Source organism: Danio aesculapii, chromosome 15 (genome assembly GCF_903798145.1).
Source record: "Danio aesculapii chromosome 15, fDanAes4.1, whole genome shotgun sequence".
NCBI lineage: Eukaryota > Metazoa > Chordata > Actinopteri > Cypriniformes > Danionidae > Danio > Danio aesculapii.
In genome coordinates this window covers 34,699,397-34,716,354 of record NC_079449.1, presented here as the reverse complement: position 1 = coordinate 34,716,354, position 16,958 = coordinate 34,699,397, and the positions used below count along the sequence as shown (strand labels likewise).

Sequence of the window (16,958 nt, the reverse complement as noted above, 5' to 3'; positions counted from 1 at the left end):
ATCAATAAACATTTTGAAAAAAACAAAACAAACAAAAAAAAAAACATAAAAAATCACTTGTAGAAAGTATATGTTTTTACTAGTATCAAAACAACATTGATTTTCATAACTCTTATCTCATCTTAACTTAAAGAGCCCATATTATGGGTTTTTGAAAATGCCCTTCCATGTAGTGTGTAACACAGCTCTAAGTAAAGTGAAATATCCACCTAAGGTTTAAATCTGTAAGTGTACAGTGTTTAAAACTATTGATTCATCTATAAAAGAGTCGACTCATAGTGCTTCAAACGAGTCATCTTGATAACGAGTCATTAGGTGTTTTGTAATGACACAAGTAGTTGCGCCTGCAAACCTGGGAGATTTGAAACCTGCAGCCCTGCCCACTAACACAGAAAAAAGACACACACACACACACACACACACACACACACCGGTCGAATGAAGTCACGCTGTGCTGATGGATATTATCGACAGACTACCCAAAGATGAAGGCTCAGCATTATAGCCCAGCCTTGAGCAGTTCGAGTGCTTCTGGAAACTACATGCTTACAAAAAAGACTTTATCGGCTGTTTGTTAAAGGAAGGATCAGTATAGACTGTCAGAACATGGATCAGTGCATCATGGATCAGTTTCTACCCCCATTTCACAAGTGTAAGTACGTGCGATTAAAATTGTTGCCTCGTTTACTCTAGCTTGAAAATTATGTATTTAGTTGTGTTTTGTTACTTGTAACCGTGTGTACTGTATCAGGTTAACTTTATATTCTCATATCGCGTGTAAAGACACATTGAAAATGCGACGCTTGCCGCTTTGTTTACGGATCATCAGCTGTTCCTACACACATGCAACGGTCAAGTTTCAAAATAGTTCAGCTATTCTGGATATAACTGTGGTTGCGGATATAACGGAGGACGCGGGTGGTGAGGGAGGTGTCGTGGACCCCGCTCTCTCTATTCTGCCGCCCTAGGCAGTCGCCCTGGCGGCGTCTGCGACACCTCCTTATAAATTATTAAAATATATAAATTGTATATTAATATTTACAATTAATTTCATTTTGTTACATATATGACCATTGATTTGCATGATTGCATGATTGTGCAAAGGCTCAAATAATTTTGAATGTATTCTATAATTCAAATGTTAGTAATAACTCAAATTTCAGAAATGTGTGTGTGTGTGTGTGTGTGTGTGTGTGTGTGTGTGTGTGAGTATATATGTATAAGTATATATATATATATATATATATATATATATATATATATATATATAATAAATGTAATATTATAATTATAATAGTTTATTATAATAGTTAAACAAATAAAAAGAAAAAAACAATTTAGTTGTTCTGTGGTACCCAGTTTCAATCAATTTTAAAGTTTTTTTTTTTCTTTTTCAGAAAGATGAGTGTTCACCTTTTCTTCAGACAGCACAGATCTGCTTGATTTGACTGTCACCTGCCATTTTAGTGGATCTGAAAGCAGGAATTATCTGACTGAAATGGGTTTATGAAGGAATAATGTAACGGGGCTCTATTACATTTAACATTTTCTTAAAACCAGACATTTCCACTACCGATTAAGGTCTCACAGGGCTCGAAATGTCTCCCAACTTCAAAAATTTAGTCGCACCCAGCAAAAATTATGATCACCGTTACTAGACGTTTTATATTAACAGATTCTATTATATATTAACACAAATCACATATATTAACTCTAATCACAACTAACAAATAAACAAAAATCTGCATGCGCTCACTGGCCTGCACGCACTGCTTGACGTGAATGAGATAAACTGAATTAACGATAATAACTGTGCTGTATATATATCTATGGTGATATATATATATATATATATATATATATATATATATATATATATATATATATATATATACATATATATCGCCATAGATATATACACCAGATATCACATACGGACCCTGAGCATGCGTCAATAGCGCCACCACATTTGTACAGTGCTCTTAGAACAAATGTTATTCAACTGCGCTTGTCAAGACTAAAGCCAATCTGAAGATGCTGGACTTTGCACTGTGTATGAGTGTTGCAATGAAAACAAAGCACAAAGGCAGAACACTTCATAGGTAAGATTTTGTTTTTACATTTTTGTATGTTACGAACAGTTGTGCTAAACAAGTAACGTTATTGGTGATAGTACAGTCACTTACTGCATTCACCATAAAGCAAAGTAGCACCAAATTGCACAAAATTCTAGGCTTATGCTAATTTTGTTGAATAAAATAAGCAAACCGTGTGAATGAAATATAACAACAAACTAATTGCTCCCTCCATTAGAATTAGAAGTGAAAGCGGGAGAGGGGGTGTGTTTCAGGACATGGATTAGATCAAATTAAACAGGGAGGGAGAATAATACATTTCCATGCACACACACACACACATGCTCTTTGTCGGCAATGCCTGTGCGGTCACTGATCCATCGATAAAGAAAAATGATGTAAAATTATAATTTTCGTAATTAAAAAAAATATATTTGTATACTGACCAGCGGGAAAACTTCATATATGTGTATATCTCTGACTCTGGATGGTCACAGTCCTCCACTGCACCTTGGTCCTGCATTCATTTTAAAGGAGCGCTACCCTGTACTAAAATGGCCGTTCTATCGATGCATTCCTTCCAACAGATAACAGGGTAGGCGACATCTAATGTAAATATCTATAATATAACACAAAGTACTCTGAACAAACCTGACCAAACACATATGTCTGTAATTAAGTGCTGCATCAGGTCCTAATTAATTAGTTTAGGTGTGTTGGATCAGGGTTGGAGCTGAATTCTGCAGGAAGGTAGCTTTTCAGGAGTAGGGTTATATATATATATATATATATATATATATATATATATACTTGCATAGATACATGAACTCTGGCACTCTTGACATCCTTCAAAACTTCAAAAACAACATACTAACTGTGTTTAATAATGTATGACCTAAAATGTGGATGTTTTGGAGCATCACACCTCCGGAGAGACTCCTGTTTTTCAAGTAAAAAAAAACTTCAGAGGCTCCTTTAGACCATATTCTGCTTCCATAGAGGAACATATAGATGACGGAGCATCACAGAGCAGGAGCAGAGATGTGAACATTCGCCTACTTCACCTCCTCCATCAGGAGTCAGTCATTCATCCGACAGCGGTGAGGGAATCCAGAGATGCAGGAGAGCGTCGCACTCGTGTCACAACAACACTGCTGCTTTGATCAGTCAGTGGAAACAACCAAACCCTGCACTCTTCAACACACTTTGCCCACTGGAGCCTTTGAAAACACAACTCTGACAAGAAGAGCGTGTGTGCTGTTGAACGGTTGGCAACTCTGGAAAGTTTGAAAGGCACAAACAGTCGAGACGTTTCCACTGCCATTTGAGATACAGCCAAAAAAAATGCTGTCTGGTGAACTTCTCTTTGGTGAACTTCTCTTCTCTTTTGGAAAAGGTGAGGAATAAGAGAGTTCATGATGAAGAATTCAACATTAGATAAATGCACACATGCAAGAACTTTCAGATGTAGTCTTTTTGTGGATTTGAAGTTTGTAGTTGCTGTAATCCTTCAGAGCTTACAGCCTGTGTCAAATCAAAATTTACAGTATTTATTTTGCTGGCACAATATTTTGTTATTACTGAGGTAAACAATTTATCTGTTCAAGTTAATCCACTGAAAAAAAAAAGTTTGTTTTGGTAATCTTCAATCAAATTCTGACCGCTTCTTAGCGCTTGAAGCGGCCATCTTCTCTGTTGATGTCAGTTTGACTGCTTCAGCCACAATATTATTAACCACGCCCCTTTTACCGTTGGTTTGCTATGAGGGAATGATGTGCAAAAAAAAGCCCCATCCTCAATATTCTGTTTCAGTTAGAAGTGGATCAACATGCTGAAATGAAAGTCTCAGCAATTTCCGGTTCCTACTGACTTTAAATTAAGCGTAGATTTAGTGACTCTAAAATTTGTCAAATGGTGTAACCATCATTTAAAAATATGTATTTTAATGACAAAAAAGTAAATAACAAGTCATGTGTCCTTGAAGTGACAAAGGTAATGGTGATGCAATATAATTAATATCATTAATAACTAATTACAAGATTATTTATTATTTAATTACATTACTTTTTAATAATGATTTATTATTATTTTGGGTTTAATTGGGTCACATTGAGTCTAATACGTATTCATGAATTAGTTGTGAAAAAAGTCACAAAATTGAATCTTTCCCCAGTGACGCTTGTGTTCTCCTCTCTCTTCAAAATAGAAAGAGGAAATCTTGAACTGATCTGATCCTAAACAGAGACTGGCAGTATGTCAAAAATGTGGACACAGGCATGGGGAAAAGTACGCTGGGTATGCCAGACATTGAAACCAGCTAACAGACTACAGCATGGTTCTCAACCATCTGCCACAGTCTTTATATTACGCACTTTGTTTGACATAAAGTGCTCTGTGCTACAAGGTAAAGTGGATTAATTTGTCTGATGCCATTCTAAATATTGGTAAAGTGTCTGTCAAGCAAAAACTTTAAGAAAAAAATCTAACTTGATTATGGACAAAAGTTTGGAGGCAAAGTGTAAGACAAAATGAGGTTCAATGTATCTTTTAACATAGAAAAATTATTCAGTGTGCCATGAACTTCACTCTGCTGTATCTTCTGTATAGTGTTTTTATTTTCAATGCATATACACTCACTGGCCACTTTATTAAGTACACCTGTCCAACTGCTCGTTAAAACAAATTTCTAATCAGCCAATTAGGTTCTAATCAGACTGGTGATAGAAAGGCAACAGTGACTCAAATAAGCACTCGTTAAAACAGAGGTTTGTAAAAGAGCATCTCTGAAGGCATCAAACCTTGAGGCAGATGGGCTACAGCAGACAAAAGAAGATTGGAAAAACATTGCCTGGTCTAATGAGTGCTACGACATTTGGATGGTAGGGTCAGAAATTGGAGTCAACAACATGAAAGCATGGATCCATGGTGTTGGTTTAATGGTGTTGGGGATGTTTTCTTGGCACATTTTGGGCCCATTAGCACCAATTGAGCATCATGTCAACACCACAACCTAGCTGAGTATTGTTGCTGACCATGTCCATCCCTTTATGACCACAGTGTACCCATCTTCTGATGACTGCTTCCAGCAGGACAGCGCGCCATGTCATAAAGTGCAGATCATCTAAGACTAGTTTATGAACATGACAACGAGTTCACTGTACTCAAATGGCCTCCACAGTCACCATATCTCAATCCAATAGATCACCTTTAGCATGTGGTGGAACAGGAGATTCGCATCATGGATGTGCAGCCGACAAATCTGCAGCAACTGCATGATGCTATAATGTCAATATGGACCAAAATCTGTTAGAAATATTTCCAGTACCTTGTTGAATCTATGGTACGAAGGATTAAGGTAGTTCTAAAGGCAAAAGGGGGTCCATCCTAAGGTGTACCTAATAAAGTGGCTAGCAACCCGGTAAGTGTATTAGCCAAGCTATATTTTGTTTATATCCAAATGGTAATAAAAAATTAGCATTTAGTATGACTAGGTCACTTCGAATAGCATTTCACAATCCTTACCTGTTGTTTTATGAGTATTTTTTTAACCGTACAATCGTCTCTACAATATAATTCTCAGTTTTTGTTTTACCCTGAATATTGGTTGCACCACACGGCGTTCACTTTACATGCAAATCAAAGGCATTGTATTATTGTTGTGCCCTTCAAACCACTCATTCTCCAAATGAAGCTTGTAATCAAGTCAATTATATTTTCAAATAATCTACCACCTTTAGTCAAACATTTCCTAAATTGCCCATATCACCCTTTGGCGTGTGGTAGAAGCAGTAACACTAAGACTCTAGTAGCAAAGTGATGCTGGAAAACTCAACACCTCCTACATTGCAGGACTCGTGCCAACTCTCTGTCTTATAAGGAGATTCTGGAGGAGTTCTGGCGGTGTACACAATACATTCTGCACATACACATAAAGAAACGTCATCTGAGAGAGAGTGTGCTCTAATGCACTGGACAGGTGTACTGTGTGAGCAATAGTTTCATAACAGCAGGATATTTTTATCGCTTGGGCTGCAGTAAACATCTCTCCTCCTCAGGACAGTTTTATTCATCACTGCTGAAGATTCAACTCAGCCACTGTTGCCTTTTCCCTCATTGCGGTGAATAATTGAACATATAGGACAAAAGGTTGTGTTGAAAAGATATATGTATTGAGATAGTTGTGTAAATACTGCAATAGTTGATGAAAAGTATAAAGTATTTTGTTTAAAACATTCCAAATGGGAAACAGAATGAATGCATACTACTATTACTACTACAATTACTACACAGTAAAATCACCTGTGTTAATTAAGCTGTGTTAGTTTGCATTTACTCATAAAGTTAACAAGAAATGGTGAAAGACACCCCTTTGTGTTGGTGGAAATGATCAGAGTCATTTTTTGCATTGTTATCTTTGCTCTGTTACACTTTGCCCCTCAATCTACCCCTGCTGAGGTCTGATTTGGAGTTTTGTCATATGGTTACTATACGGTTAAGGATAAAATGCATGTTGTTTAGGGTTAGTTGCATGTAATTATGCATAACTAATTGTTATTACCTTATCACAATCGCCATCTTTGGATGGTCGATGTATCGGTCCACTGTGATGAAGAAGAAGCTGAGACTGAAAGGCAAAGCTCTTGATTTACCAGTCAATCTACATTCCTACTCTCACCTATGGTCATGAGCTTTGGATCATGATTGAAAGAACAAGATCTCGGATACAAGTGGCCGGAATGAGTTTCCTTTGCAGGGTGGCAGGGCGCACTCTGATAGATAGGGTGAGGAGTTCTGTCACCCGGGGGGAGCTCGGAGTAGAGTCGCTGCTCCTCCACATCGTGAGAAGTCAGCTGAGGTGCCTCGGGCTTCTGTTTCGGATTCCTCCTGGACACCTGCCTAGGAAGGTGTTCCAGGCATGTCCCACCAGAAGGAAGCTTCGGGGAAGACCCAGGACACGCTGGATGAAATGTCTAGGGAGAGGAAAGTCTGGGGTTCTCTCCCAAGACTGCTGCCCCTGCGACCCGGCCCCGGAAAAGCAGATGAAAATGAATTTCTCATCTTGTGCAGTAAGGTAAGCTCTTTTGTTTATCACCTTAAAACATAATTTTAACAATTTATGTGAATGAATATGGTTAAATAACTGCATTGGCTGTAGTTTGATGCCTTTTGTGCAGTTCGATCAGATAAAACACCAAATGTGATTGAGTCTAATGTGGCTTCATATGAAGAATAAATGTATTTTCATCACATTTTTGTAACGCGAAAGCTTAAACAATGCTAATAATCTTATTCATTCAGTTTCTGTATGGGTTAACTTGGTTGTTCATTTTGTTTAAAACATTCCAACTTAAGATTTTTTTTCCCTTAATTTTCGTCAACTGAAGTTTGTTCCTCGCCACTGGCTTACTTGGTTGGGACTTGTGGAGCATCGATGGATTTGCTCTTTAGTGTTTGAACTTTTAGCAGTGAAAATTAAACTACACTGAACTGAACTAAACTGAAATTCAACTCAGAAATCTAAACTGACACATTTTCAATTTACTAGAGCTTCTATGTTACGCTGCTTTGTGTGTGTGTATATTTTGTGTTATATTGTGTTTTTTTATATAAGTTGTTTACATTTTAAGACTTTATTTTTTTTTTTAAATGTTACACACATACTGTTTGCTATATGGAATGCAAAAACTTTGAAGCTCAATATCTGAAAATCAATCAGAACACAGATAGAACCTTATAATTCCAAGGTGATGAGATATATATATATATATATATATATATATATATATATATATATATATATATATATATATATATATATATATATATATATATATATATATATTGTTAGCCTGCGATATAGAGATATATACGTTAAGTTAGCCTGAATGAGTTTGATTGCAGTAAAAGCCACAGTTTCACACGCTCTACAATTGTATTATATATCACATATTCGAATTTAGCATTCATTGATCTAAAAGCAATTTTATATAAACTTATTTTTGTTTGCGTTTCATGTTTTAAGCTTTGTCTGTAAGTTTTGTGTTCGGGAGGCATTACAGAGAGCAAAGCCCTCGAAACATGGAGAAGCGCGGTTGCCATTGCAAGTAACAGTCCATATACTAAGGTTAGCTGATTCTGAGAAACCACGGGTGCGGATTTACTTGGTTTAAATAGTAGCTAATGTTAATTACATCATTAATAATAGTAATAGTAGTAGCAGTAGTAAAAGAAAACAAACAGGTAAATAAATAGCTCACACTTGTACAGTAATATCCTCCACATATTTATGCATAAATATTATCTTTCCCCAATTATTATGACAGCTTGCAGACCAGGTTATATGTTTTTCTCCAGTCTCCAGTCTTAAACTCATCCATCTTCATTTCTTTAGACAAGTGTCAATGTACACAGAAATGCCTCTCTGTCCAACTCTCAGATGCCCAGCTTCTCGGAGCCTGAGAACAGGGAATCCAAACAATTTGTGCTCGCCATAAATGACTTAATGACTGCTGCGCTTCTTTGGGAGATGCCACACAAACTACAGTTACCAAGCAACCCACTCATTACCATACATCCCATTGTAGAGTCTGTGAATGAGGAGAAGAATCATCGTTGAGTTTACAATTGGGGTGAAAGGTAAAGACGTGATATACAAACATACTTTTCAAATTAATGCTGAAAGTGCTTTTGGATTGTGTAAAACTTTTTTTAGCTACTATTATATGTCCCATTAAGTAGTACTTAATCATTAGCTACTGTTTATTCTTTATACATAGTTATACTGTAACACATATTGGTTTGATACTAGTTACTATTCAATATTAATTTATTACAAGGGTTAGTGTATCTTCTGGACATTGGATTTTCATTTTAGAAACGGATATTGAAAATTAGTCTTTTTTCTTTTTTTTATTTTAAAAATAAAAAACAAAAATTGAAATTCAATGCTGTTTTTGATTTTCGTTTTTCATTTTTATATGGAACAACATAATTGACGATATATGCATTTTTTTGCATTGCTGAACAGTTTTCTGAAAATAAAGTTTGTTAAAATCATTTCCACTTCAGGAGTGACAGTAACATTGGACATTCGTTTGGAATCATTGCTCATGACTCTGTGTTATATATATATATATATATATATATATATATATATATATATATATATATATATATATATATATTTAAATATATATATATATTTATATAATAGCAGTAAGCAATTTTGATGACGGTGATGACGCATGCACACAACTCATCTGCAGGCTTAGTGGTAGTCTGTTTTTAAAAGACACGGGATGGTTATTAGGACGTTTGTGCAGCATGCCTCCTTTCAGATAAATTAATTGTTAATTTTTATTTTAAATAACTGTGACTTATTGAAATGTGCGTAACGAACAACTGTATTAATGCCTCCCTCACTTGAAATGATTCGTGGTCAAACTTCAGGAAGTGGAAGTATTATTGTTTTATTAACCAAACAATATTAAAACTTTATTTCAGAAAAGTGTTCAGTAAAGCAACCTAATGCTCGCATGTAATGTCAAAATACAGGTTGTTTCATTTAAAACATGCTAAAAAAAAAAAATATATATATATATATATAACATATAACCGGCCCTTATATGAGAAATATGTTGTCTTAATGAGGTAAATATATCTTAACAAAATCCAGTTATAACAAGAAAATACCTTTTATAACATTATTAAGTGGAAAAAATAATAGCCTATGGTAGGCTAGCAGGTCAGCATTGCATCACCGTAAATGAGTTGGCATATCTGGTTTCGGAATATAAAAAAGTCTTTATTCGTTATTTGTTTTCTGGTGATTTTATTTTTTGTTATTCAAAATAAAAATTAAGATCGAATCATTTTTGATTTTTTGTTTTTCTCTTTTTCATCATGAAAAATGATAATCAAAAAACGCATTGAATTTCAATTTTTGTTTTTTCAAAATCTGTTTCTAAAATGAAAATCCAATGACCAAAAGATAAACTGAACTACAAGCCTATTTATTTCAACACTGTGTTTGTGACTAGAATTATTACAATTTGTATTGAAAAATCAAACTCAAGTAAAAAAAATAAATAAATAAAACTTGTGCGAGTAAAAGTGTCCAATCTAAACTCAGTGTGAATAAAAATTGGCCTTCTTAAAGTTCTCAAGAGTAGTGAGTACTATGAGGATCATTCCACCTTATATCCTGCAAATTAAAAATAAAGCTTACATCAGTGTCATTTTCTTTTAAGGGTGTTTTTAAGTGTAAGCTATTTCCCATTCATAGACTCTACATATAAAGAGTGAAATTAACTTAATGTGAGAATGCAATACATGAACATATGCACCGATAATTAGCAGGATGATGCGTTTACATGCGGGATGAAATCTGTGTAACCTAAAGCAACAAAATCTCATTTGCTGATACATGTTAGTGTTCAGGTTATGCACTTTAAATCCTGACAAGCTACAAGTGTCCAGAAGTTGGTATCACAAACAAACCTTGTGCAACACTGATGGAATACATACAATTTGTGCATGTATTTGAAAACGTAACATTCTGTATTGCACATAATTATTGTTTAAGGCTATTTGGTGATTTCACTCATTATTTAGTGGGCATCCTTCATCTTCTCATCAGTGATATGAAGTTTAAATAGTTTTTAGCCTTTGCATGTAATGATTTTTACATCTCCTCGGACACTTTTTAATGCCATACATTTATAAAGTGTCCATGTCTTGAAGTCAGTCTGTCTAATGTGATTTTTTTTTTTATGCGATTTGATTGGATGGGAATTATAAGGGTTATTCATTTACTCAACCAATCACAATAGACATGAAAAGAAAAAAAGAACAATAAACATATAAAGTAGTGACTACAGACTGAAGGAACATGGTGCAGTACAATATTGATACAGCACTAAACATGTACTCAAATAATGTTACCTAAAAAATAAATAAATAAATAAATAAATAAATTCATTCATTCATTCATTCATTCATTCATTAAATAAAATAAAACTACTAAGTAAAATACAATTCCTGAGAAAAACTACTCAATTACAATGATTCAAATATTGGTCACTGGTCAGTACTAGCAGATTTGAAGTGTCTGCCGTTGATCTGTCACACATATATTAACTATTGACTTTTGATTAGAAGTTGTATTCCATTTTAAGATTAGTACATTTTTTTCAGCTATTTATTAGATATTACAACAGATTTTTAGATATTAATACCTTATAGTTGTCATTACTAGACTAGTTTTTAATACATACCCGTGTTTATTCATTAGAAAAAAATACTAGACTGACATACTAGTACTTACCTTTTTAGATGCTAGCAGTGAGGTAACACTTTCTTTTAAGGTATCCTTGTTACATGTCTCATGTTCTGTATTTTAGTAATTACAGTTAATTATGGATTATTACATGCAAATAATTCTAAATCTTATCTGCATTTTAACCCCAACTGTATAGTAAGTTAAGGTTCCTATTAATATTAACAGTTCTCACCTCATTAATCACGACTGCTGTTTTAGCCATCTTATATTCTACTAGTCTGAATGGCCAGTACAGTTCAATTAAAAATCTTACTAACTTATAGGAGTATCTTCAGATAAGAACTGGTATTTATGATACATGCCATAGTTTCTATTAAATAACAACATGTGTCTAATCAATAAATACTAATCTAGCATACAACCAGAAAAGGCAGAGAACAATACATCGCTTTGGTGATTTTACAATTGGGGGTAAGAGGGTAATGTAATATATGCTGAAAGAGCTTTTGGATAGTAGCATAATAAATGAAAATGGCAGATGCAAATGAAAATCCACCATCTGAAGTGATCATAAGAGCGATATTATTTTATTTCGAGGGGTTAGAAAATGGCAATGAGGAAATGGCATAATGATTAGGCTACAAACTGGTTACATTATGGCATGTAAAAAATCACTTATGTTTGAGGATTGTTAGAATTGCATTGGCACCATATTCATTTACATATTTACAAACTACTTCAGAACTAGCCGTTTGAACATTTAATGCATAAAACATGAAACTAGTGTCTTGTTACGGGCTTTTCTGATTATTTTTAGCTACTAGTATTTTTCAGATTAAATGCTGCTGGTTGATATTTAGCCACAGGTGCTGAATTGTTAGATACCATTGCTGATACTTTAGTCACTAGTACTTATTTATTTGATGTTAGAATATTTAATACTAGTTACTAGAACTTAATACTAATTCATCTGATGCTAGTATTTATTTCCATAATGACTGGTAACTACTCTATTGTTACTTACAATTTTTTGTCAATTACTTTGGCACATTTTTCGAATCAGTCTCAACATTGTCTAATCTGTGAGTGCAAATGTCAAAATGATTTGCTGGAAGTTCAGAACTGTATTGCACATCTGCAAAATGTAGTTACTCACCAAAAACGTTTAATTCATGCTTCAAAACCTAGCTATTGTGTTAGTACTTTTACCAATGCCACCAAAACATAAAGTGTGTTTGTCATCGTGTGATCCACACTGCTCAAAATGATTAGTTGTTTTTTTTCACCATGACAGTCAACTATGACAATTAAGGTTTTAAAAAATTGGATATTTGCTGAGAAGAGTAAATAGTGCATAGAAAATAAATTAACATTTGTATTTATACAGTACATTAATTTGTGTACAAATTTATAACATGTAGAGTGCAATCTTGCTTTTCTAATTACTGTATTATATATTTCATTGTTCTTATGTTACCACTGATACACAAAAAATGCTAAAAAAATAGCATCCATGAAAACATGTCATCTGTCACTCTTGTTGGCGTTGCTCTTCCAATTGCTCTTACACCAGCATGTTGCTGCAGTTCAGGATTGTGGAAGTTCTCCATATCTAGTAAAATATTATTTATTGTCTTCAAGGCAAAGATAAAACATATTAGTTATTAGAAATGGGTTATTAAAACTATTCATTTGTTAATTAATAGTTATGTTTGTATAACATTTTGTGTTGAAAAAATCTTCTCTCTGTAAACAGAAAATAGGGCAAAAAAAATTGGGGGGTGGGGGGTGGTCTAATAATTCAGGGGGACTAATAATTCTGACTTCAATTGTGTGCTCCCAAACTTTTTTTTCAGACATTACAATGTCATTATCAGATATTTATGGTGTAAACACGTGTGTATACAAATGTTTGATGATTGAATAAATAGTTTCAAGTGTGATGGCTTACATGATGAAAAATGATTGAGAAGTAGTGAAGAGTTTGACAGTTTAAATGAGAATTGACTCCTCAGATTAGATCAACAAACCATAATCAATAATTTTTTTGTCCAAAAGACAGACAACTGTACTTACTGTTTGCACACATGTGCCAAAGAATTTACAGTTCACTTAAATCAATAAGAATTGCCAATCTGGCATAAAAAATAAGCTAATTATTCAGAGATCTAAACTTATTGTTTTGAAAAGTAAAAATTTCAATCAAGAATTGAGCCAAAGCCATTGAGAAAAACTGTAAAACAAATTTAGAGTAGATGTCTTTGTAACACAATTGTAATATAGAAATTACAATAATGCATAATTACATGCAACTAACCCTAAACAACACACATTCTTTACTTAATTATATAGTAAGTTTATGTAATTAATAAAATGTTACTCAGTGGTAAAATTGAATACTGTAACAAGGACATCTTCAAATAAACTGTGATTAAATTTAGTAAATATTGATTAGATGCCAGTCTCTGAAGAATAAACAGTAGTAAATTAGTAAGTATGCATTTTATGGATGATGTTTTTATTATAGTAAATTAAATCAGGGATTAAAATAAAACACTAGTAGAGTTGATTAAGGTAAAAGCGGCGTGCCTTACTCGTTCTCCATATAAACTATGTTGATTGCACTTAGAAAGAAATGGTTACTTCAAATGAGTGTTTTATTTCTTTCTTCCATTTTTAGACTTGTGATCATCACAGCAGATGCGACCCAGCAGATCTGGATGTTAACTGAAAACAAAGCTCGCTCAAAGTGAGAAAATTATATCTTATGTCAGTTGTTTGCTAACTCAGAAATAAACCCCTGCGTGCGCACCAGCAAATGCACATGCATTGGTGAACTGAGAAGCGTCCGGATTCACCTCTCACCTCACTGCGTGATGAGCTGCCTCTGATCTCTATCAATGTGACAGCTGGAAATCCCCTGCCTAGAATATTCCATGCCTGACTAGCGGCACATATTCAACATTATTTGCAGTTTCAGGGCTCGATGCTCACTTGTGAATCTCATGTGCACATCACCTCAACTAAAAATTAAGGTGTGATGAAGGTGCCATAGAGTCAGAAGGAAGATCTGTATATATCTAGGCATAGTTGAATAAGAAGAGTTTAGAACATGGATTTGACATACTGTGAGCCTCAAACACAATAGGCTATATGCACAGCTAATGTTTTTCAGCCAACAGTAAACTTCTGCTGAAAGGTTAATGTGACTATTTTCAATTTTTCGAGGCTCCTTTTACAGCATCGACATCGCAATGTAATTAAGATAAAATCAGTTAAATAAACTTAAGCATTCATTTTCTTGTTCAAGTATAAAACGAGATGATAGACTGTGTAACCGCTAGTGCCGTCAGTACCAGCAGACAAGCTCTATTTAAAATACTGAGGTAAAATAAATGTCCATATTTTAAAGAAATGGCAGGGAAAAAAATAAATTTAATGCAGTGCTTCTTGTGTGGCCTGAGACCCACTTTATATCAAATATCTATTAGGCAGTGAAGATCAGTTATTTTTAAAGAAAGCAGATCTTAAACATGGCTATTTTGTAATTAAAAGATGCCATCAGGCTGGCTGGCTGAAAATTAAATGTCTGTGTGCATAGACCCCATTGTTTCCTCATTCCTGGGAGTCTAAAATGATGGTAAAAACCAGCCAATCAGAAAACAAAACATTGATTCTAACAATCTACACAGGAACATTAATATACATGGCTTAGGCAGCATTTGATTAGCCATAATATTTTCTGCTGAGATTGCAACAATGACAGTTTTGTACCTTATTTTAAAAAGGTCATATTTTGATTTTGGGGGTCTCCAACAACCAACACAGGCTCATTCAGAAAGCGTGTGATTGTGCTATATACAGTTGAAGTCAGAATTATTAGCCTCCCATTCAGAAAGCGTATCTCGTGGACGTTTCTGGAGACCGCAAATTATCTAGCCGGGGGTACGTATGGCTGCATTTCATTTTTTTTTAAGTGAATGCTACAGGGCGGTGTGACGCTGTTCCTTTTCGCGCTTACCGGCTGACAGCTTACACGGAGGGCTTTACCGACGCAACCAGTTTGTCCAGTCATGAATGGCAGTACCTCAATAATTATCAAAAACTCAGCTGTTTCTACACCTTTAAATAAATCTGAAACACAGTTGTTTGGCAATTCTGTGAAAAACACCAGACATTTTTATATTAATAATATTGCATGATAGATGGTGACTATGACTATTCTGTCAAATTGTAATGTTTATAGTAAATTATAAACCACCCCATCATCTCAGTTTCTCTGGATTTACAAGTAATAGTTCGGTCATTGAGTAAAATGCAATGTTTGTTTTATTAACAACACATCTGTCATTATAACCAATAGTATTTTTCTGCAAAGTATAATTTTATTGTCAAAACTTGTACACTTGTACTCTATTTCTGCTGCAAATTCAGATAGAAATGTCTAAATTTAGTGTAAACTGCATTAAAGCATCGATTGATCCTGCCTTATATCAAGTTTCCTGTTGGTATAATGGTGGGATGGAGATTTTCTTGGCAATCTTTGGATGAGTTAATACCAAATGAACATGGTTTAAACACCACCGCTAACCTGAGTGTTGTTGCTGAACATGTCATTCCCTTTATGGCCACAGTGGACCAATCTTGTAATTCTATTTATTTATTTTCCTTCAGCTTTAATCACTTTATTCATCGGAGTCGCCACAGCAGAATGAACCACCAACTTATCCCGCATATGTTTGCCCTTACACTGACCGATTTAGTTTATTTGATTCACCTATAGCGAATGTCTTTGGGCTGTGGGGGAAACTGGAGCATCCAGAGAAACCCAATCGAACATGGGGAGATCATCCAAACTTCACACAGAAATGCCAACTGACCCAGCCGGGACTCGAACCAGTGACCTTCTTGCTGTGAGGCGACAGTGCTAACCACTGAGCCACTGTGTCGCCCTAATTCTATTGACAGAAGGATAATAAAACATGGTATCATAAACCTCAAATAATCTTCTTTAAACTTGACAATGAGTTTTAAAAAGTGAAATGACCTTTACGTTTACCAGACTTCTATTCTATTGAGATGTTCTAGAGCATTAGATTCATATCTTGTCTGAAAAATCAGGTCAATATAAATCAAAATATCTTAAGATTGTATCCAACACATTGTTGAATCTGAATTAATGCAGTTTTCGGAAGGTATACTTAATATATTGACAACTCTTCAAGTAACAGTCAGTCATGTTTGACGTTTGTAGTTATTCAGGGGTTGAAACAACCAGCTATATTGTGGTATAACTCAACATATGTGCTATAGATTCAACTGAAATGCTCAAGCAGCACATGACTCAGGATCTTGTATTGCATAAGGATGTTTGTTGACTCATGAGTAGGTCAAATACACATTGTGTGTGCCGCATAGTAGCAATCAAGTTGCTGCTACATAAGTGGAGGATTAGTTTTAGTCTCTTTTAAAAATGTTTCTTGTTTGCACTGTTGGAAACTGTGAAAAACAGGACCAGGCACAGAGAAGCCTTTCTCAAACTCGATAATGCCTTTCAAGTCATTCCTGGACGCTGCACAATATGCATTAGAGACTGAACTGGT

The 16,958-nt window shown here is 34.6% G+C and overlaps 1 protein-coding gene across 1 annotated transcript in view; it reads right to left on the bottom strand.

Annotated features, from left to right (window-relative positions):
- The window catches only part of zgc:172282 (leucine-rich repeat and fibronectin type III domain-containing protein 1-like protein), a 259,195-nt gene that overhangs the window by 218,043 nt on the left and 24,194 nt on the right, over positions 1 to 16,958 (bottom strand). The gene's annotated exons all lie outside the window — the stretch shown is intronic.